Raw genomic sequence first — 22,133 nt, forward strand, 5'->3', positions numbered from 1 at the left:
TTGTTATAGCTACCACTTCGGTATTTTATGTGGTCCTTAATTCAGAATAGCTGTTCACCAGTTCACAATAGCTGCTCACCATTGCCTTTCAAATCTACCAGATTATCCAGCCATAAGAACACTTGCAGCCCAGCAAATATTTGCAGAATAGCCTCTGTTTTGGTGATTAACAATCCATAAAGAGATTTTAAGCAAAGCTGTCAGTTTAATCTGGAAGGGCTTTGCATCCACTATACCAGACTGAATGGGACAGTTTTAGTAGCAAGGCAATGATGCAGCTCCAGCATCTGAACCAGGGCAGTGCATTTGTAAGAACCCAGGGGAGTTACAGCCCCATTTACTCCATCTGTGATAGACCATGGGGGAAGAGAAGCAAGGTTTACTATGTACTTATGTACAAAATATGTTGTCAAGCAGTTATTTTCAGTACACAGGATTAAGTATAATGTTTGGAATGAGTATAAAACATCTGGAATATGATTATTTTCAGCACAAATAAGCAATATTTTCATATTCTGACATGAAGTGTTTTTATTACAGTCATTCTGTGTAATTTCTGACAGCAATAGTTTTCATTAGAGCTGACAGTGCATTTCTTCACAGTGCAGCAACAAAGGTTTGCCCCATTACAAATAAGCAAGCCATTGTGGCCAAAACAAGGTAAGACCTTCAAGATCATTCAGGCCAATGTCTGGGTGATTCTTGCCCTGCTCTAGCTTCTACCTTCTGTCTTCCTTTGACTATTGCACTAACACATGAAGACAATAATAACAATAAGAGAAGTTGCTTCTGGCTTCATAAAGCAGGACTTCACTACACTTACATATGAACCATACAGTACTCCCCAGCTAAGGACATCTTTTCATCTTACCTGTGCCATTGGTGAAGGGTCATACTATCCTGGCAACAATCTGACCCCAATGGACAACACTCAATTCTTAGGGTGATAAACAACAGAATTTGATACACACAATACATTTTCTAAAGTGGAGTGAAATCCTTTTTTCATTTAATGTAACGCAACTACAGCAATGCGCAAAACACAATTCTTATCTTTTACAATAAGCTTGAAACTGAAGCTGCTCTACCAACATTAACAAAAGTGATGAACCCTAAGTGTTTTCAAGTTAAATTTGTCATCAATCTGTTGGCAGCAGAAAGACAGAATTCTAATTTAATGAAGCAACAGTATATATCTGAATTTGACCTATTTTCTCCAGATTGAGGTGAACATGCTATGTTTAAGTAGACTGCTTAGATACTGGCTCTAATACCCAGCAAGCTCAAGTACATATGCACAAATAAATCCACAACAGAGAAGCTGTGTTATAGTAAAGTGAACTGATCTACCATTATATCTCAATGTTTTCAGTTTGATAAGACCCTAGAATTTACTTTTACCAAAAAATAATAGATCATCTGAAAAGAAAGAGACAATGAGGAAATTAACCAAAAAAATGGTTGAAATAACCTTATTTTTGTGGAACACCTTGGTCATATTATTGTTCATTTTTAGATATTTTGACTAAAGAGGCTGACCACTTCCTACTTGCCATCACAGCATTTTAAAATTTACTGAGTTTTGCAGTGTGTACTCTGAAGAATAAAATAATGTAAATAATGTTCAATTACTGGCAAGATTAGTCTGCACACACTTCAGATTTTTTTTTTCTGAAATCTAATACCCAGAAGATTTACTTTTTGGACCTGTAGTTCATTTATTTTCAGCAAGCAAACCTATGCAAAATCAACAGTGTTGATTCCAAACTGTGTTGTGGAAGTTCAGGTTTCTAACATCATCTGTTGCAAAAACAAAACAAAAAAAAAACAAAACCAAAACCCAAAAAAGGTTGTCCAAAGCTTGTCTTTTTAATGCATTTATTTATTTAATTTTAGAACAGAGCACTGGCCTGGTTATTAAAATGCTGTCTTGAGCTAAAAAATAGATCAATGTTAAGGTAAGAAAAGCCTGAAGACAGAAAGATCTAAGCAGTGCTGGTAGTTGCTCAGGAATGGGATTTCACAGAAAGGACATATGTCTTCCACCAGTCAGTGTTGCTGCCTAGAACCCAAGGTTTTGCACTACAATAAAGTTTATGTTGACTGAGGATATCTGTATAAAGATACATTGTTTGTAAATCCATGGTTTCTAATTATTCTAACAAAGCATCTCAAGAATTCTGACCACAGTGAAATTACATTAGTAATGTTTCAGTCTTCAGTCATTTGAAACTATAGTTTACTGCTTAAGAAATTCATATATGAGTAGCTTCTACTGTTTTCAAAATAATAATATAAGTTTGAATAAATCCAAATGCACTGTTGCAAAATCTCCAAGTCAAGGTCACTAAAGGTATTTTAGGCAAATTTTGTTAGGCAAAATGTGAGAGTTCTAACCTATAGATGACTGCAAAATTGACTATACTAAGTGCTTGAAACTCTCATTAACTCATAATTATAAACTGTAATATTATGAGTTGAGTTATATCTTCTCTATAAAATTTCTAAACACTTTCATTAATATTTGAGAGCACATATAAATTAAAATGGATTCATATAACTCCATCATTCTACCAAGAGTTTGTTGTTTGTTTTTTTTTTACTTTATAGTGTAAGAAAAATATCAGACAGTTCAAGTATCAGGTATGGCATTATGTTAGCACAATGTGCTCCTGGAGAGTTCTCATACTTATCTCTCATTCTTATTTCAACATCGATAATTTCATTATCAATACTGCCAGGGAGGCATGAAAGTTAATGGAACACATGTCCTAATCCTGAAAAGACAGACTGACACTTCAAGTTACAGATAAAAGCAAAAGAGAAATATATTATCAGACTATTTATTGCAAGAGGTACTGGGGAAAAAAATAACACTAAAAAAAATCAGAATCCATACAGATTTCTTGCTAGTGATGGAATGTCTATTTGTAGTCCTCACTTCTGTGATTCTACTGAAATAAAAAAAAAATATGAGCACCAAGTCAAGGAATCATTGTAACACAGAAGAGAGATAAAAAATTACAGAGATGGATTTATTATCCAGAAGCCCTGGATAAACCAATAGTCCTACAGAATTAGACAGTACTTTAAATAATTTATATTCCAAGCAAACTATATACTGAAAGTGATAAAAAATTTAATTTCATTACTAGTACTCATGGACATGCTTCTCCTTAAGATTCAGTTATCAAACTTTGTGCAGGATCCTGTTCCATGCAGAAAAAAAAGAAAATGAATGAAGCTAACATGAACTGCAAAGAGAAGCCACTAAATATTACCAAAGGAAGTAAAAATAAGATAACTCAATGTTTAACTTAAATACAAATGTTTCTATTCACACAGTAGACCTTACAACAGAAAATATTTAGCTGTACAAGAGAGGTCTGAGATTAATTACAGACTGAATATGTATAACAAATACTTCTAAAGCTACTTTGTAATTCACCCTGTATTGCAAGAAGATTTATTTATTATTTTATTTTCCTGGTTATTTCCCTGCATTTTTAAATAAATGCATGTTTCCTATATGTAGGCTCCTCAGAGAAGCTGTTTGGCAGACATGGAGACCAAGACTAATCATTGAAAAGCCAATAAAAAGAAATATTTTATGAATGGGATACTTCTATAAAGTGTACTCAGAAGTAGCATCCTCAATCACTGTATGAAAGCAGATAAAAGCTGGAAATTACTATTTCCTTAACCTTCAGTGTGTATCTGCCTTATTTCTAAAACCAGCAAAACAAAACAAAAAAAAAAAAGCTTGCAAGAATAATTTTAAGCATATTACAGATATAACATGGAGACACTAATTTGGATTATACCATAAATATATATAAATATATATAATATAAATATATAAATAAAATATCAACAAAACTATCTTCCTTTGTTTACACTTCCTTCCATCTTTCTGTTAAAAGTTTTTAGTTTAATCCTTGCAAAATATTTGCTCCACCTCTATTAGGCCGTCATTCTACTTTTCTCAATTAATTACCAATTCCAGTTATTTACCAAAAACTAACTTACCTTGTGCATATTTAACAACTTTACACGTGTTTATAAATACAGTGCTTGAAAGCACAATTTTCTGATGGACATTTGTGAGGAAGGGTGGTGGTACGGTGGGTCCTGTTGTCACCTGGCCACTGAGGGAGATGCTGGGGAGGAAGGCAGCATCTTCTGATGGATTTTAGGGCATCAGAAATTTGTGGTGGCTTTTAGGGTATCAGCATCTGAGGGTGATGGGGCGTGTGACACCAGCAGGCAGCACCTGAGCTCAGCACTGTGCCAGGAGCAGATCTTGCAGCAAACCAGAACATCCCCAGCAGGGCAAGCACACACCTGCAGGTTGAGCATCACCCACCTCAGCCAGTCCTCAAAGCTGCCAGGTGCACTCATGTCCTGGGAAACACAAAGCTCTTGGCAGCTCTGGTTGTTTGCTAAACTCTTCAACTCTTCCAAACTTCCTTACACAGACAGGATGAAAATTTGTGCCAAAGTACACAACAGGACACCTCCCTTTTGATGACTAAACATCTATTCATTTCTAAAGGGATGTTAAATACTTGAGAGCTATTGAGGGAGATAATGGTGCTACATTTCAGTGGGCAAATCTAGTCCCAGATCCCCTTCTGGGCATACACATGTGTTACCAGTATGTGCAGCAAGCAAAACTTCAGGACTCAGCATTCCTGTAGAATCTGGAATAAGTTCTTGGCCTTGCAAATTCCAATAGGAAGTGTACAAAAGCAGGAATGGAATAACTGAAAAATTGCATTAAACCACAGCATTTGAGCACTCTTAATTACCTTAGAGGAGACTTTTTCCACTTCCAATTACTGCTCTGAATACAAACATGAGGTGATTCACTAACACAAAACATTATCAAAGCTCTTAAGCTTTCAAATCAGTATTTCCATGGAATTTCCACGGGTTAGGAGGATACATAGCACAACACAGCACTTAAGAAGTTTCCTTTACTCTCTGACATAACAGTAAACATATCTAAATTGTTTAATTAATTATAGCCTCTCACCCATCCAATTTGCTCAAGGTGTTAAAATGAATAGTTCAAAACAGCAGAAGAAACTCAAGTGGTCAATATATGCCTGATCCCTTTGGGGTCACATGCTTTTATTTTATTCAACAAAAGAATAGAAATCAACAGAAATTATTATTCTTGAGTTCTAAAGTTCTCTGTTTCACCTACTACCATAAATATTTTAAAGCTACCACAACTTGTCCATTGATTTTATACCTTGTACTTTTCATGAATAAATATCCTATCAACTGCTTCAGTCCTGCATTTTGAACTTTATTGACAGTTACATTCTCCACAAAATTGGAAAGGACACAGATGCTTCAATACTTCAATATTATCATAAAGAAGAAAACATTCCTTTTCTTGTTTCGAGACTGACCAGGAAGGCCATTGTAAGACTTTCCTCCATGCATTTTAATAATTTCTCTTAAATATGAAATATGTTGACTAAAACTTTAGGTGAAATAGGAGCCTACTTGCCAGCTGATGCAAAACCACAGGGTTCTGGCAGCATCCCATTGCTTATTTTCACTAAGTCACCAAAGCTCTATTATTTTAATATATTGCATATTCATGGTATCAACACTTCAACTCATACAAAAGATTTCAATATTCTCATTAAAAAGTACAAACTCATTAAAATTTAATATCCAAGTTACATTAAAAGTAAAAAACAATAAAAGGCTTATAGAAGTTCAATATTGAATCAAACAACTTTAACAAAGATTAAAAGAACAATGTCCAGTTTAACCTGGGTATGTTGGCAGTCACTTTAAAATACTTGTACTTCCTGTAAAATTATTTCTTTGAAGTATATAAATAAACCTCAACATCTGTGTGGAAAGGTATATGAACAAACACAAAAAGAAAGCTTAGGCAAAATACTTCTGAAGGGGAGAAAGTAGAGGATGACGGGTCAGAACCACTCATCCAAACTTACCTCCTCTCCCTCTAAAATACCAGTTAAAAGTTTACTGCAATTTATTAGGAGTGGGGCAGCTTCTCAAGCCTTCATTAATTGTATCCAGGACAGACAATGGCTAAAGAAATCTGCCCAGCTTTTGTTTGAAAGAACTCTTTTCTTCACATATCTGTTCAGTCACATCTGTACAGAATGTTCTGAAACAAAAGTTACATAATCCAGCCTGACCTGCAATCTGAGAGTTCAAAGATAAAGAGCATTTTTCAGCATTAATCAGCCAACCATACAATGCATTCGATTTCTTTTTCTCTATTAATCAAGTGCATGAACTTTCATACTGCTAGACTGAGAAGAATGGGTATAATTTTCTCACAACTATTTCAGAAGTACATGCATTTTTGATGGAAATGTGCAATAGTGCACTGCCTGTGGTGTTCTGAATACATATCTTGAATAGGATTCATCAGCGTCCATTGATGTTAACTACATTTCAGCTATATTTCATTACAGTCAATAAAAACCTAGTCAATAAGATACTATTTATCTTGCCTGGAAATATATTTCTAAAAGCAGTCAGAAGAATCTTACCTTAAAATATCAAAATACACTTTGGACATAGAACAAGTGCCATATTACAAACTCAGCTACAGACACCTAAATTAGATTACGCCCATGTTATCTGGCTTCCAGATTTGGAGTATGTTCCTTCCCTCTGTAACAATAAAAAATTCCTATTTATATGGTAATTACAGTTCTTCAGCACCTCCATTCATAAAGCACTCTATTCCCTGTTCTCATGCTTTTCATAAGCTTCCCTTCCAGCCAATCACTGTTTTGGACTGAGAAACATTTACAGAATTTGGACTATAAACATGTAATAGTTTCCAGGTCATCTAGAAGCTTTCTTACTCTTCCAGTATGACAGACAACTGTAGAGATCTGGCTGGGCAGAGAAGAGAACAGCCTCTGCAGCCTGCCAACAACAATCAAATGCAGAAAACACAGCTGCCACAGCCAAGCAAAAATGCTCTGAAGTCAGGCTGGAATGTGGGTTTGGGAGTTTAGGGTTGGGCTCTGTGGGGTAATATGTGTATATTATCACCCAGCAAGGCAATGATTTTTATTATAATAATTAAATTTATTGTCATCATACCTGAAGTTCCCCTATTTGATCATAACCAAAGGGCATAACCCAAGATATTTGTCAGGGATGGAACTTTCCTTACCACCAAAAGCTGGCCTCTAACTTTTACGCAACACTCCCCTTCCAAAATAAACTCCATCAGCTATTTAAAAAGGAAACAAACTGAAATAATTATTATTTAAATAATTAAAAAATCAAACTCTTCACCAAAAGAAGATATTTATGAAATTAAAATTATGGAGCTACAGATCTCAGCTCACCTTTGGAATTATCAAATCTCAACCCAGCTTATCTGTGTCCACTACTACACAGAGGGACTTGTACTCCTCACACCACATCTCTGACTACCTGCAAAATATGCTGCCTCAAAGTTTCACATGTTGCTAGGATTTACTACACCAGATTTTGCTTGGTTATCACCAAACTTTAAACTCCCCCAGGTACTTCCATATCACTACATGCAATCCATTCCAGTTTTCAAAAACACATTTATTTTAACAGAATATTTTTTGCCCCCAATATTTATTCCCCATCTGAAGGATTTATGCCTCTTATACCAAGTAATACTAAAGATTGCTATCAACAAAATAAACAGGGGGTTTTGTAGTTTCCTCAAGCAATATTTATGTGATATTTTTCTATGTCTTCTCCTGCTCTTCTGCAAGCTTTTAAACTATCAACATCAATCACTGAGAATACTTCCAGTATTGATTTCACAGATTAAAACATGTCTTTTATTCTTTCTACTAAATGCTGACTTTTAGTCTTTTCTGCACTATTTCGCAGCCAGAGACTGAACTAATATTTGTCAAACTGGTTCCTCTTGAGGAGTTACTTTTTCTTCCCCAACTCCCTGCGCCCTCTCTAGAGTCATTGTTTTCCTCAGTCAAGAATCCAGAAGCTCTCTGAAAATAAGGCCTGCACTTCTTGTTTCTAGAGGCATCATTTTGACTTTGTTAGACCAAATCATATTTTACCTGCATAAATCCATATTTCCAGCCAGTCCAGATTATTATGCAAGTCTAAAAAGACAAGTTATCAACTACAAGTTTCATGGGCACTGATTTTGAAAATTAAAGTCAGTCTATTATGTAAAATATAAAATATCACTGTTTCCTAAACCAGGTCTGTACAACACAAACAACACAATTCAACAACAAACCCAGTTTGGGTTTTCTTTCAGTGTGACCAACAACAGATTTTTCAATCCAGTTCATACATATTCCTTCATAGTTTTTATTATTTCCCACTTCTAGACAGATAGTACATTTCTATTTAGAGTTCCACTAGGCACTTTCCATGTCTTATGAAAGCCTGGCTACTCATCTTCATCAGATAAAATTAAAATACCTTAGAGGGTATATACAACACATATAAAATAGGGTATAAAATACATAAAATTGAGGTTTAACTAGACCACATGTAAAGTTCAGCATCTGGATGGGGGGCAACCCCCAGTATCAACACAGGCTGGGAGATGAGCAGGTTGAGAGGAGTCCTGATGAGAAGGACTCGGGAGTGCTGCTGGATGAGAGGCTGAACATGACCCAGCCATGGGCACTCAAACAGCTCAGAAAGCCAAACGTGTCCAGGGCTGCATCCAGAGCACCGTTGGCAGCAGGGCAGGGCAGGGGATCCTGCCCCTCTGCTCTGCTCTGCTGAGAGAGACCCCACCCACCCATAGGGCTGCATCAACTTGCAAAGGAGAACAGAGAAAAGTAATGTGAAATTTCCCATGATAGGTAAGAAAAGCCCATGAAACAGAAGAGGAAGAAATGCATCAGCACTAAAATCCACCAACTGACTGCACCCTCCCACCAAACACATTCTCCAAGAGAAAGAGAAAACCACAACCTATTTTTCCTACAGTATTTATTTTTCCTACAGTATTTATTTTTCCTACAGTAACAAAATAAAATTATTAGAGACTCCATAAAAATAAAATTATGTCCTTTGAAATGTTTCTGTACTGTATATAACAAGGTTTGCAGTTAAAATGTTAGTCCTAAATATATAGCTAATGAGAGTTATGCCTGTGCTTGATATTAACAATTTCCATTGAAAAACTATGTTTTAGTTGATCATTACTAATTTAATCTAGCTATCCTGCAACCAAAAATATTCCTTAGGGGGGTTCTTGTGGTCACGCCTTGGGTTTGTTTTCCCTGGGTTCTATTTATGGAGTGGGGAATAAGAAGTTAGCTTAAACAAACAAACAAAAAATCAGAACACCCACAATTTAACAAATAAACATCTGGTAATGAATTCCCTTAAAATTACTACTGTAAGACTTTTTCAAGATAGAAGAGTTTGAAGTTTAGCAAGCAGAGAGTGTCTGCCACCAGAGATATACCTTTTGATCTAGTCAAAACAAGAAAAGAACTCTTAGAATCCTAATAAAAGTTTAAGAATCACGTCATGGAATTCCTAGCAGAGGCAGTAATCACAGAACATCAATCACAGGTTTCATTACACCAACTGCACTCCACATTCTGTATGAGACTCATTACACAGGTGCAATCCTGGCACCATGAGAAGCACTGAAGCAGCCAAGCATGGACCTTTCTGGCACTTAATTTTGTCACTGCAAGGCAGACCTGGAGGAGATTCCCTTTGTTCCTACACTGTCTCCATAAAAAGGCTGATAGGTAGTAGAAATAAATTTGCAGACTAGAATATTAGGTAAGGAATTAAAAAGACAAACTTGGATAGGATAGTGGATTTGGGACAGGAAAGAGAGGAAAAACTGTGGGTGATACCAATATTGTTAGCTCAGGATTGAAACATTTCAAACTGGATCCTACCTGAAGCAAAAAGACCAAGTTTCATATGCCATGGGAGCACCCATGGCAAGGCTTCCAGTACTATAATCTAACACTTCATAAGAGAATCAGGGAATTATTTAGGCTGAAGAAATCTTCATGACCATGGAGTCCAACTGTTAACATGGCATTGCCAAGTCCACCACTAAGCCATGTCCCTAAATGCCACAACTGCACATCTCTCAAACACCTTCAGGGTTGGCAACTCATCCACTTCCCTGGTCAGCCTGTTCCAATGCTTGACAACCCTTTCCATAGAAAAATGTTTTTCCTAATATCCAATCTAAAGTTTCCTTGGTTCTATTTGAGGCCATACTATATATTTTACCCAAAATTTTATTCAGTTCATCTGAAACATGTTGTAGTTCCATATATATTCATTTTAATAGCAGAGCCAGTTTATGCTCTGTTCTTTAAAATGTAGAAAATCTCCTTTCAAACGTACACTGAATTCTATATATTTATAACTTTATCACTGTGGTTACACCGTGAATTACACTTGATTTTTACTATTTTTTATTTTGCTACAAAAGGAAACAATTCTAGTGAGTAAGCCAAATTCTATGTCTTTGGAAAGATTTGTGGAGGCCAATGTACTGGAAGCTGTCTCAAAATATTGCACAGTAGTTTTAAAAAGACAAAGTCCAGTCTCAAAACCTGGTAGTTTTGAAAACAAAAGCCTTCAATTATCTAATCACAGATTTCTGAACATGTTAAACAGCTTTTATTTCCCCTGCTAAACTGCACAATGCTCTGTGTCCTTGTAGTCTGTCCTCAGATGCATTCAGTTACACAAAGATGTGCAGAGCAATGGTGGACATAATCTGAAGACAAAGCATTTTTCCTGAAAACTGTTTTTCCATAATGGTCTTCCTAATAATGCAGCTGCTAGCCAGGACTTCAATACACTGTTTTTTAACTATATTGGGAAGGTGGGTTAATAATGGGAAAAAAAAGTCCAATTACCCTACTCAAGTAAAATGAACAAGAAGAATTTAGATTCTGTTGAATTAGGAAGAGCTTTTTACTTTTTTTTGCATCCAATATCAGAAAAAAAGAACTATTCCACAAGCTATATACAATGCCTTTCCAACCTCAGGAGACAATTCCACTGTTTAAAATATCATATGGTAAGGCTTGAATACATTTTACACTTAGTGAGTATCCATTACATAACTTTCCTCCACTGCCTTTAATTACCCCATTAAGCAAGTTGGTATTTGCATTTGCACTTACAGCAGCTGCACTAGAGCTGCAGGGCATAAGAATATAAAACCAAGAAGAAAAATTAATAAAACATTATCTTTTCCATTTAGTAAGTTCACTTTCTTTTTAAATGGAAACATTTGTATTAGTAGACTACTGCAGCACTGTAAGATAATAAATCACATAGACCTTGTATTATTCAAGCCAACTGAACTGCCAGATAGAAGTATCATCACTCACTAACAGCACAACTTGCCCTAAAGCTTTTCTCATTTTATGGTATTTCTGAGGAGTCACTTTGTATCTGAAATTGTTATTCAAAACATAAAAAGTGGTGCAAATGTAATGCAAGAGAAATCTTTCTTGTTCTAAACCTTTTACAGAGAAAATAAATTAGAAATTTATTTTAATGTATTGCACATCTTTACTAATCCGGACACATTTCTGACTAAACAAAGAGAAAGGTTTCAATTAATTAATTAAAAATCTGCAAGTCATCACACATTCTTAGAAACAGTTTCCAAGTTTCAAGACCATTTATTTTTCAGCCAGCCTATGTAGTTTACGACACATTTATTAAATACTGCAACAGTAATTATTACATAATTTTGCAATAATTAATATGTAACTATTAATAACTACGTTACTTATTACATCCACGTATTCGCTAAACATTATGCATATGATAAACACTAAGAAACAGAGCAAGGAGAAGTATCAATCTATTCATTAAGAGCCATTGATCCTGAAAAGTCAATTCCACACTGCTGGTTGCTACTTTACTACTTCCAGGCATATGGAAGCCCTTTTCCTCAGAAAATAGGGAAACATGCTTCTACCATGTATTAGAATACTGACAACCTGTGCATGCAGAGGAAGGAAACAAAGCAGCAGTTTTGATTTTGCCCATGTCCTTAATTTTGAAGTCTTAATTTTGTATCTGCCACAAAATATCCTATTTGTATAAAAGTATTATTCATGAGAATCTCACTACAACAATTTCTTGTATCTGGCAGGAATGACCCTATATCAGGCTTTCTGCTGTCTCCAGACTTTTCTCTTTCTGAAAATTACTCCACCTGAGACAATTTTCAACCATCTCTATTTTACATTTTAGAGCAACACTAAAATACCTATTATTAATAAGCAGAAAAAACACTATTTTAGAGACATGAGAAGCATGTTACAGCATGGACTAACTGTCAATACCAGTTCTTGTGCCAAAATTCAAATATTAACACAATGTGAGCACGCTTAATATCCTAGAAGTCTCCCTCTTACACAAAGCAGGTGGAGAGAGAAAAAGTTCTTAAGGGGTGTAAGAGAACCATATGATTATGTACATTACAGCAGCTCTATAACTTTAATAATGTAGTTTTCTCTATGAGCTTTTTATGTCGACACAGGATAGGCCTAAGATACACTGGTTTAAGGGCTATAAACACTGGTCTAAATCAAATCCTACTAGTATACCATTTTTCATGAGCTGTTTAATTGCATTGCTCATGGAGAATTGTAAGGGCAAAGGAAATGTGATTCAGCTCAAGCAGCATATTTATGCAAACCAACATAAAAGTAAGAGCAAAGAATCAGAGAAGCTGCATATCAGACATTTCACACCAATAAGAAAGAAACTAAATTATCATGCAACTTTCACAAGCCTTAATCTGACTGTCCATTTCAGTTAAAAAACTGACTTAGCAATATCAAGACTTTGGGCACAGCTGCCAATTCCTCCCAGCTGGACGAGAAATATTTCTTCCTTTCTTTCTGAAAAATTTGACATCTAATTCCCATGAAGCATCTCATGCCAGTGGTTAATTAGGGAACATTTTACAAGAAGAACTAAAAATTGTCAGCAACACAGCAGGCAAATATTGACATTTTTTACAAGCACAGCCATTCCACAGCTTAATTTCTCTTTCCAGAGCTCTTGCAGGCAGGCAGCTGCTGCCCAGACAAGCTGAGAACCCGCACACTTACTGCAAATCCCAGATCTCAGATACTTATTCAAACTGGCAAGAAACATTCCTCCTACATCAATTTCAAACATTTGACAGCCTGGCCATTCATTAAATGCATCTTGTAGCAATGTCCATGGATAACTATATAATTCTTCCTGCCAGCTACTGGGAAGTAATATAATAGGAAGCTGGGAGGACTCCCAGGTCTCAGTCCCTGACAGGCAGAGGGAAAGCAGGAATAAAAGCAGGGACAATGTGGTGAAGGCACGGGGCTGATGTGAGAATGCCAGTAACAGATTACACTGATTAATGGCTGGGTTGGAGATATCCTCCTTCCCTGAGCAGCTGGAGAGCAGGGTTAGCTGCTGGTCAGGAGGTAATCAGATATTTGCAGTGAGAATTGATGCAGCCTATGGCTAAAAGTCGTGTCACTCAGATCTGTGCAAATGCAACACCAACTGCCACAGGCTCCCAGAGAATAAATAAGAGAAACTGGGAAAAATACAAAAATAAAGACAAACAAAACAAAAATGGCAAAACCAAAATAAATCAACAGAACAACAAAAGCCCTAGATGTCCTTTCTTCTCCTTTGCCATACATCCTACTACAATTAAGGAAAATTCCACTTTCACTCTAAGCTTGAGAGCCTTGTGCCAGGTGTGGCAGATGTGATTCAGTAATGTCATCTTCCTGAGATGGAGATGGGGCCACAACCACTGCAGTGGGTATAGACATACACACCCAATTATAGGAGCAATTAGAGAGGATAAAAGACAGATTAGGTCCTCCCTCCAGAATACATACCCTGCCAGAGGAGCTGAGGCCAGGGAAAAAGTGGTAGGGGTTAATTACCAGCTGGAACCCAAATGCTTTCTGTTTCATGGTTCAAAATCTGTTTAAGTGCCATCATTTTAGCCAAGCACTGACACATTTTAACAGAAACATCCAGCTATTTCAGTTATTTTCCCACTTTTCTTGGGTGATCTGAATAAAACATTTCTTTTCCTTTCATTTACACACCACCCACAAGATTAAAACAATTTAAAAAAAAACTCTCAGTATTAAGACCAAACATTTAGCATAGCCATATTCAAACAGTTTCATAAATTTGCCACTGATCACACTCTGTTGAAGACATTGTGCTCTGCAGCACAAAGAAAAAATTTGAAAACTTCCAAAACATAGGAAAACCATTGTTTTACTATCACCGTAACATATGCAATTCATTTTCAGACAAAAGGTCACCTTCAGCAAACACCACTGCATCTTTTAAGGGCTAAGACTCAAGTGTTCAGTCACATTGTTATGGCCTTGGTTCCAGCAGCCCAAAATGCCCAGTGCCCAGCCCTGCGTGGCTGCTGGGGGCTGTGAGGGACACCCAAGGCAGCTGGGTGCCCCCTGACCTCTCTTGTGCTGCTCCCTTTGTTGTGAGAGATCAGCTGAGGTCAGATGTATCAAGGAATGAGCCTGAAGTGTCTCTCATTAAGCAAAAAACTGTTCCCGTTCTGAGATCTTCTTAAACACATATGTGCATTTGACAAATTATCAGATGATGTTTTTCAGCTCCATATGTCCATCAAGATGACATTTTTGCGAAGCTTTAGCTAAATCAGATCAGCCAGTTGGACTCAGAAAACAATCATTGATTTTTTAATTTAAGACATACACACTGTTTGATTTTCTAACTTTACTGTCAATTCAAACTTACATCCAATATTTATTTAACATGTAGAAAATTTAATTAAAGCAAAATGAGATATTGGAGAACTTAGGAAGCAGTATCTTTTAACTATCACAACAACAGTTTTACATAAAACCAAAACAAAATGTTCTTGTGTTGATTCAGCTGGTAAAGTTTAGACTTTGTACTTCCTATGCTGTTACATTGCCAGGGACTGCATAAAAGAGCAACACTGCTTAATCAACAGAGTTCTTTTAACACATTTATCACCATGCCTCCTCTATTAGGAAGTTGAGCTGGTTGCATGAACTAATCAAAATGCCTTTGAACATCCATTAATACTGTTCAGTTAAATATCTATTGGGTTTAGAACCAATGTGAAGCTCATTTAATACTCTCCATGTTCTACTGACACAAATCTTTTAAATTACTTCCTTTTTTTTACCACTAAAAGGGCAAAGTAAATGGTTCCTCTTATTACAAAAGATTTCAGAGACCAGAGAGAGAAACAGCTAACACTTATTGCTGAAACTATTGATGATTTTCATTAATGACCAAGGAAATACTATTTGAACCAGAATAAATAATTAGAAGTTCAGTGCTTCAAAATATAAGCTTAATAGAAAACATGTTCTTCTGTTATAAAAATGCAAACTTTTAAGTTCAAATTAAAAATATACACATGCCATCATAATATTAACTTGAAAGCAGCATTTTTAAAGAAGTGAAATGGAAAACAAGGAGATAAAACTTTCCATCCTTTCCCAGTCCATGGCTGAATATTGAATTCCCAAAACAGATGGTAAAGAATATGCAATACAGTGAAGGTCCTCTGAGTTTGATATTCACCTGTCTCTTTTCAGCACCACCAAATTATTGTAACCTCAATTAATATCTGCCAGAATCAGTAAAATGACATCCCGCTACTGTTAATACTATTTTGTTTGACCTTGATATCATGAACATAAATGCAATTATGATAATGTGCCAATTATTTTCTATATTATTTCTATATGGTATATAGAAATCAAAAATACTAGTACTCCCTCCCTTTCTTATGATAATACCTGAACATTCTGGCTTTATTTCATCTTCAATTTCTACCATCCAACCACTAACATTTGTTTCATTTTTATTTCTTATTTTTAACAGAAGTTTTAGAATATTCATAACAGCATGTTAGATGTATGATTTATGGAGGATAATAGACAAGTATTTTAATGTTTGCACTATTTTACTGGTTTTGCTGGCATAAATTTTGAATGACAGCACATCTGTCTGTTAGGACAACTAACTGTCAATAATGCATCAGCTACACCATACGCTCTGCATATTTTATGTGGTTAATATAAAAAGATTGTTGATGATTTTTGAGAGGATTTAAGCTTTTTTTAATACTTTTAGACAATCCAGTCATATCTGCCTACCATAGGATTTTTGGCCCACAATTTTTCCATGTTTCATAGAATTTTGTCCAAAATCTGTTGAACAAAACCAAATAATTTGGAAAAAAACCAGTGGCTTTCAGATTATGAAAGTAATGTGTACACTTTACTGTGAGGTCAGATCTGTCTCAGTGGAAAAGCAAATAAATTAGAAGCCACTATGTAAAAGTGATTAAATAGGTTTGGACAGACTGAAATATAATTAGCACAAAACTGTTATCCTAGTCAGCCTATTGACTGTTAAAATAGTGGCTCCACAAAAAACTCCTGGCTTTGTTCTAAAGGTCATGAATTGACTAAAAATCAGGCTATTTCAGAGAAAAGAGTCTTTCCTATCCTGGTCAGAAATGCATCTTTGCAACTTTGATCATTGTAGGATTTATGGTCAAACTATACAGGTAAGTAAGCTGCAGATGAAAAGAACAACATTATTTCATTACCTACAATTACATTTTAAGTCAAAGATATGCTCCCCACAGATAAGTTCACTTGTAATGAATTGTACAATCAATTTCTGACTTGTAAGTGTACAGTAGCAAGTTAACTATTATTTCCTAGAGACTTTACTGACTTTCTTTACTCAGACATATTTATAACTGGAACAAAAATATAAACCTTAAACTCTCTGCATTTCATTTAGATAAACTGCAGGTCTCTGATATCCAAATAAGAATCATGCCCATTTTAGCAGTGTACTTGTGGAACTGCTTCATGCAGATTGCAGCTCTATCTGTAAATTACATCTTAGGTAAAGATAATTGCTAGTGATTCAAGATATTTCAAATTTGCTGTAGGAAGAATCAAAGGGGTTTTAGGAAAGAAACAAGCTCCACATGGAAAGTCGTGAGTAGCACAGATTAAACTCACCTTTCTGCCACACCAAACATTAATTCTCCACTGCCAGCCCACTGGAAGAGACTTCACAACCATCATGATTCCAGAGCATGTCAAATCAATACCATAAGGATGGGAAACGTCCATGTAATGAATTCAGAAGCAACCTATAAATAAGCAGACAAAAGAAGGCAAAAATTGAACAAATTACCCATATGAGTTCCCCAGAGGATTCACTAAAGGAGAGGTGGTGATGATCTAAACCATGTAAAAGTGATGGTAATTCAGTGTCAGTATCTCTGTATAGCCAAGCACATTTGAAAATATTTGAAGCATATAATACCATTAATAGTTCTCTACATTTCAAAGTTTACTGTGTCCCACATGCCCCTGGATACTTTTGAATTTCCCTAAGTAGTGCAACGTTTACCTCTCAGTTGTATAATCATGTCTAGGACATTCCACACATTTTTGTTTCTGTGAAAAACTGCTGCCAGGCATCTGTTTGGGACCTTTTCTACTCCCATTATTTTTTTCATATTTATGCTATCTGAGCACATTACTTATATCCATCTCAAAGTTCTAATTTAAAAGGACATTCTTCTGAATCATGGCCTAGTCTTGCCCATTCCTTTCCAAGTCTATTGAAAAACACTTTTCAGTCTGAAATTATTTTTAAAAACTAAAAAATATATACCATCTTTTGCCTGTCACGACTTACTACCCCAAACGACGTGGATTAAATTTTTACGGAAGCTTACTAAAAACCAAAAAAGTCCAACCTTCTGACAAATTAATTGGCCCAGCAACCAAGCAACACAAATATAATCCAGTAAACTAAGTGCAGAACATTGGCACCAACAGGCAGGATGACTTTGCATTTATACAATCACAGCTCCAAATTTCCTTAAATATGAGAAATATGCCAGCTAAATAGAAAAAAATAGCAACTGTTAGCCCTTCTGCTCCATTTGCTCTATGTCCCAATTCCTTTTTTTTTTTTTTGTGGAGTTCAGTGAAATCCTCAGCCCTATAACTAACATCCCATTCTATCTTAAGGACACAGAAAAATAGAACAAGTTGAATATAAGAAGATGGACTACAATCAGGAATTTTCCCCTAGCTGCACATATTTGCCTACACTGAGAAAATTCTAGGATTATACCTGATCTCATTTGAGAGCTTCTAACCCTATTTTAGCTTGTCTTGTTAAAAGTCAATAAAGATAAGTAAGGCTCAGGTAATGTATGTGTAGTTAAAACTTTAGGCAAAGAAGTTTTAACATAAGGCAGATCTTTTTCTATAAAGTGCTTCTCTTCACATTTAAGCTGTAATATTACAGTTGCATATTGATTGCTGTAAAAGAATGGCAGCAAAAGGAGACAATTGTATCCTTTGCATCATCATAATTGTGAATAAGAACATTTTATTGAAATCTCACATTCCAAAAACTGTTTCCCTTTTCCCTCATGAGGAAATTTTAAAATAAGGAGCTGTCTGGTACTATCCAAAAGCAGTGCTGGTCTGTATATCAGTATGCCACCTCCTAGTTGAGGACTTGCAGCAAGAAGCCCATTGGAAAACAGAATGAATTATCCTTTGTGGTTTATTTTACATCAGTAGCAGGATGAGTTAGATACCTTCATTTAGCAGCAAATCTATCTATGTAATCGACGTGATTGGGCTGGGATAGAGCTAATTTTCTTTCATTAGTTCATATGGGACTGTGGTTTGGATTTTTACTGAAGCAGTGTTGATAACACATGACAGGTTAAGTTATTGCTGAGCAGCACTTACAGAGAGTCAAGGCCTTTTCTCCTGCTCATACAGCAGGGAGAAGCACAAGAAATTGGGAGGGGACACAGCTGGGACAGATGACCCCAACTGAACAAAAGAACATCCCACACCATGTGGGACCACACTCAGCCCCATATATAAAACTGGAGGAAGAAGGATGAAGGCAGGAAGGGACTTTTGGAGTGCTGGCACTTTTCTTCCCAAGGAAAGGTCAAACATGATGGAGCCCAGCTCTCCTGGACATGGCTCAACACCTGCCTGCCCAGGGGAAGGGGTGAATGCAGTCCTTGTTTTGCTTTGCTTCTGCATAACACTTTTGCTTTACCTATTCAACTGTCTTTATTTCAATCCATGAATTGTCTCATTCTTACCCCTCTGATTCTCTCTCCCATCCCACTGGAGAAGGAGTGAGCAGCCCATCAGGTTTAAGCTGTAACACACATTTACTCTATTTCAGGGAATTTTAGACCAAGCTGGAGCAAAAGGAAGTCTAACTGAGATGAGTTAGTTTAGGAGATATCTCATCCATATATGAGTGTTTATTTTCCATCCATAGAAATGGCAACCATATAAAGTAAACACTCCAAGAGCTTCACATAAGCAGCACGAAAGAGCCAGTTACACACAAGCAATAATTTGAGTAATGCACACAACAAATGTGCATTTTTTGGTCAAATTTTGGTCAAAAAAACAAACTTCCTTTTTGGTTGAACCTTTGAACTACTCAAAATGAAGCCAAATTCAGCCAAATTTGATAAACCAAGTTTATCAAAAGGTTAATATTTCACATCCAGCTTTTGGCTTAAAGCAAATTTTTATAGCCTGAAGAACGGAATTATAATAAAATGCTGACAAGCCCATACCACACAAACAAGTTCCTGCTAGAGGGTGGTTTCTCTGTTCTTGACATTTCAAAATAAATGAATCTACATTTGAGAAATAAGATACAGCTCACATTCAGTAACTGTAATTCTTTATCGTTTTTTCTATTTGATACATGGGAAATAATTATCAACAAGACAAAGTTCAGATTCTTTTCCCTTCCTAAGTTCAAAGTTGAAATTCTTCAGAGTTCATATGTAAGGCCAATTAGGTCTATTAAATCTCAGACAACAACACTATTTAAAAATGTGACATATCATTTGAAAAAGCAGAAGGACACATGTTCCTGTGGCTCAATTCCAGCCCTTGTGACTTAAATACAGCCCCAATGATTTAATGTAACAAACAGTTGATGTAGATTTCTCCCACCTTCTGCCACATAATTGAGTTTTACTTTAAAAAAAAAACAAAACTAGTTCTGAGCCTTCCATTAATAAAGAGTGGTGTCACTAACAGCATTCAGAAGAAATGCATAACCAGTGAAGGGCTGTCATTTGCTGTCATTTATAAGAATCTGCAACAGATTGCACAATAAAACACCATGACACTAATACAGCATCCAAAACTTATAAATATCATATGAATCCTGTTGACTTACAAACAGATATATCACTATTAAAACTAGAATGCCAGAATATCCCAGTTTACTATTCTAACACACTGAAGTTTATCAGTTAATATGAATGTTTTAGACTTTAAAAAGAGACAATTTTTATTATTGTGATAGTTGCAATTACTAAAATATATAAACTCAGAAAACATGGACTTTCCACTAACTTTAAAGTAGCCTTGATGTGTTGACCTCCAGTTCACAACAGGATATATTTCTTTCCAAAAGGTACAGCTTTTCATAAGTAATAGTTTTGTTTTAGTTGTGCTTGCTAACTTTGTGATATATGAAAATACCTGTAAAAAACAAAGTAATACCTTACAGTATTTTTCTGACAGCTGATGGACTGCAAAACTAATTTCAACACTATTTTTACTCATTCTGGTTTGCTTTTTCTTTTATTCAATCATCATTTGATAAACCTCATTTTCAATCAGAACATAGTCTTTCAATATTTGTTTGATTAATGTTAATTTTCACAATAAATGCTGGGTAGTTCTTTTCCATACAGTTTTTTTTCCCATCAATGTACACTACAGTTTTGAAAATATTTATTTACAAAAATACTTTGATCCATTACAACTGTTACTTCAGCAATAACATCAATGGCACACTGTTGCATTCTGTAACCATTATGTAGATCCATTAAATAGTCCTGAATTATATCTAGTGTTTTCATCTTCCATAGAGTTGCACTGTATGAATACATACAGCTCAAGCAACTCATTTTAACTAACCCCTCTTGACAGAAATCCTAATTTTCTGAGGTAAAATACGCCCAGAGCATGCTGACACACACACAGAGAACATTTTCAACAGCTCCCTTTCTCCTTTTCCTCTTTTGGGGGTAACAGAGTTGGTGATCTTTTTCATTACACTTGGGAATACTCTGTGAGAAGTTTCCAAGCCTTTGGGAACCTCCTCTCTAAGTTATCTGCTATACACCCAACCAGCTCATCAGAAGAATCATTTGTGTAATTAAACCCAAGCTGAAGTATGAAGACAGCTCTTCATCTCAATTTTGCATATGTTAATCTGTCTTGAAATTGTGTCTCAGACATGTAAGGAGTCCAAATTCACTTTGGCTCTTTTCCTTTTGTGTCTTTTGACATTTACTATGTGTATATACTATTTGTATCTAATATTCCCATCTGCAAAAGTAATTTATATCATAACACACACACGTATATCAGAACAGAATAATAATAAGCTCAGAAATAGCAATTTGCCAGCAAGGCTTACATCAAATGAATAAATTTAAATCACAGAATCCCCACCACAGCTATAAACACTTTTGTCACTGGAAGGTTTTCTTTAGATTTATTAACACTGTGTGAGACTCCTTAGGCCCAAGCAGCCCTAATAGGGACATTACTGTTTGCCATGCCTAAGCATCTTTAAATGACATAAAAATGAAAAATAATAGAAATTTTAAAAAATCCATTATAAAATCCTCTATTTTTTAGAGAAACAAGTTCATCTGAACAGGGAGAGATAACAGCATGGCAGATGGATTAAGGTGTTAGATGAATGAGTAAAAAGGCAATATACAGTCAATGATATGTTACAAGTATTTCTAGGTCCTTTTGCAACTACTGGAAGTAAACTCAAGGGAAGAAATGAAGTTTTATCCATGTTCTGTGTTCTTCATAAGAGGAGGGGACAGGGTGTTTTATTTCTAGCCTTCATGAGTGTTATTATTTCATTCCTACCACTATGCAGAGAATTTAATTGCTATCATTTACAGCACACTGTGCCCTTTAAGGAAAACAAGCAAAATA

The 22,133-nt window shown here is 35.7% G+C and overlaps 1 protein-coding gene across 1 annotated transcript in view; it reads right to left on the minus strand.

Moving 5' to 3' along the window:
- THSD7A (thrombospondin type 1 domain containing 7A) overlaps nt 1-22,133 on the minus strand; it is a 264,860-nt gene that overhangs the window by 206,753 nt on the left and 35,974 nt on the right. Inside the window, exon 3 of the mRNA XM_064704399.1 lies at nt 17,097-17,230. The gene's annotated coding sequence lies outside the window, so the exon portion shown is untranslated. The remainder of the gene's footprint in view (nt 1-17,096; nt 17,231-22,133) is intronic.

This window comes from Zonotrichia leucophrys, chromosome 2 (assembly GCF_028769735.1).
Source record: "Zonotrichia leucophrys gambelii isolate GWCS_2022_RI chromosome 2, RI_Zleu_2.0, whole genome shotgun sequence".
Taxonomy (NCBI): Eukaryota; Metazoa; Chordata; class Aves; order Passeriformes; family Passerellidae; genus Zonotrichia; species Zonotrichia leucophrys.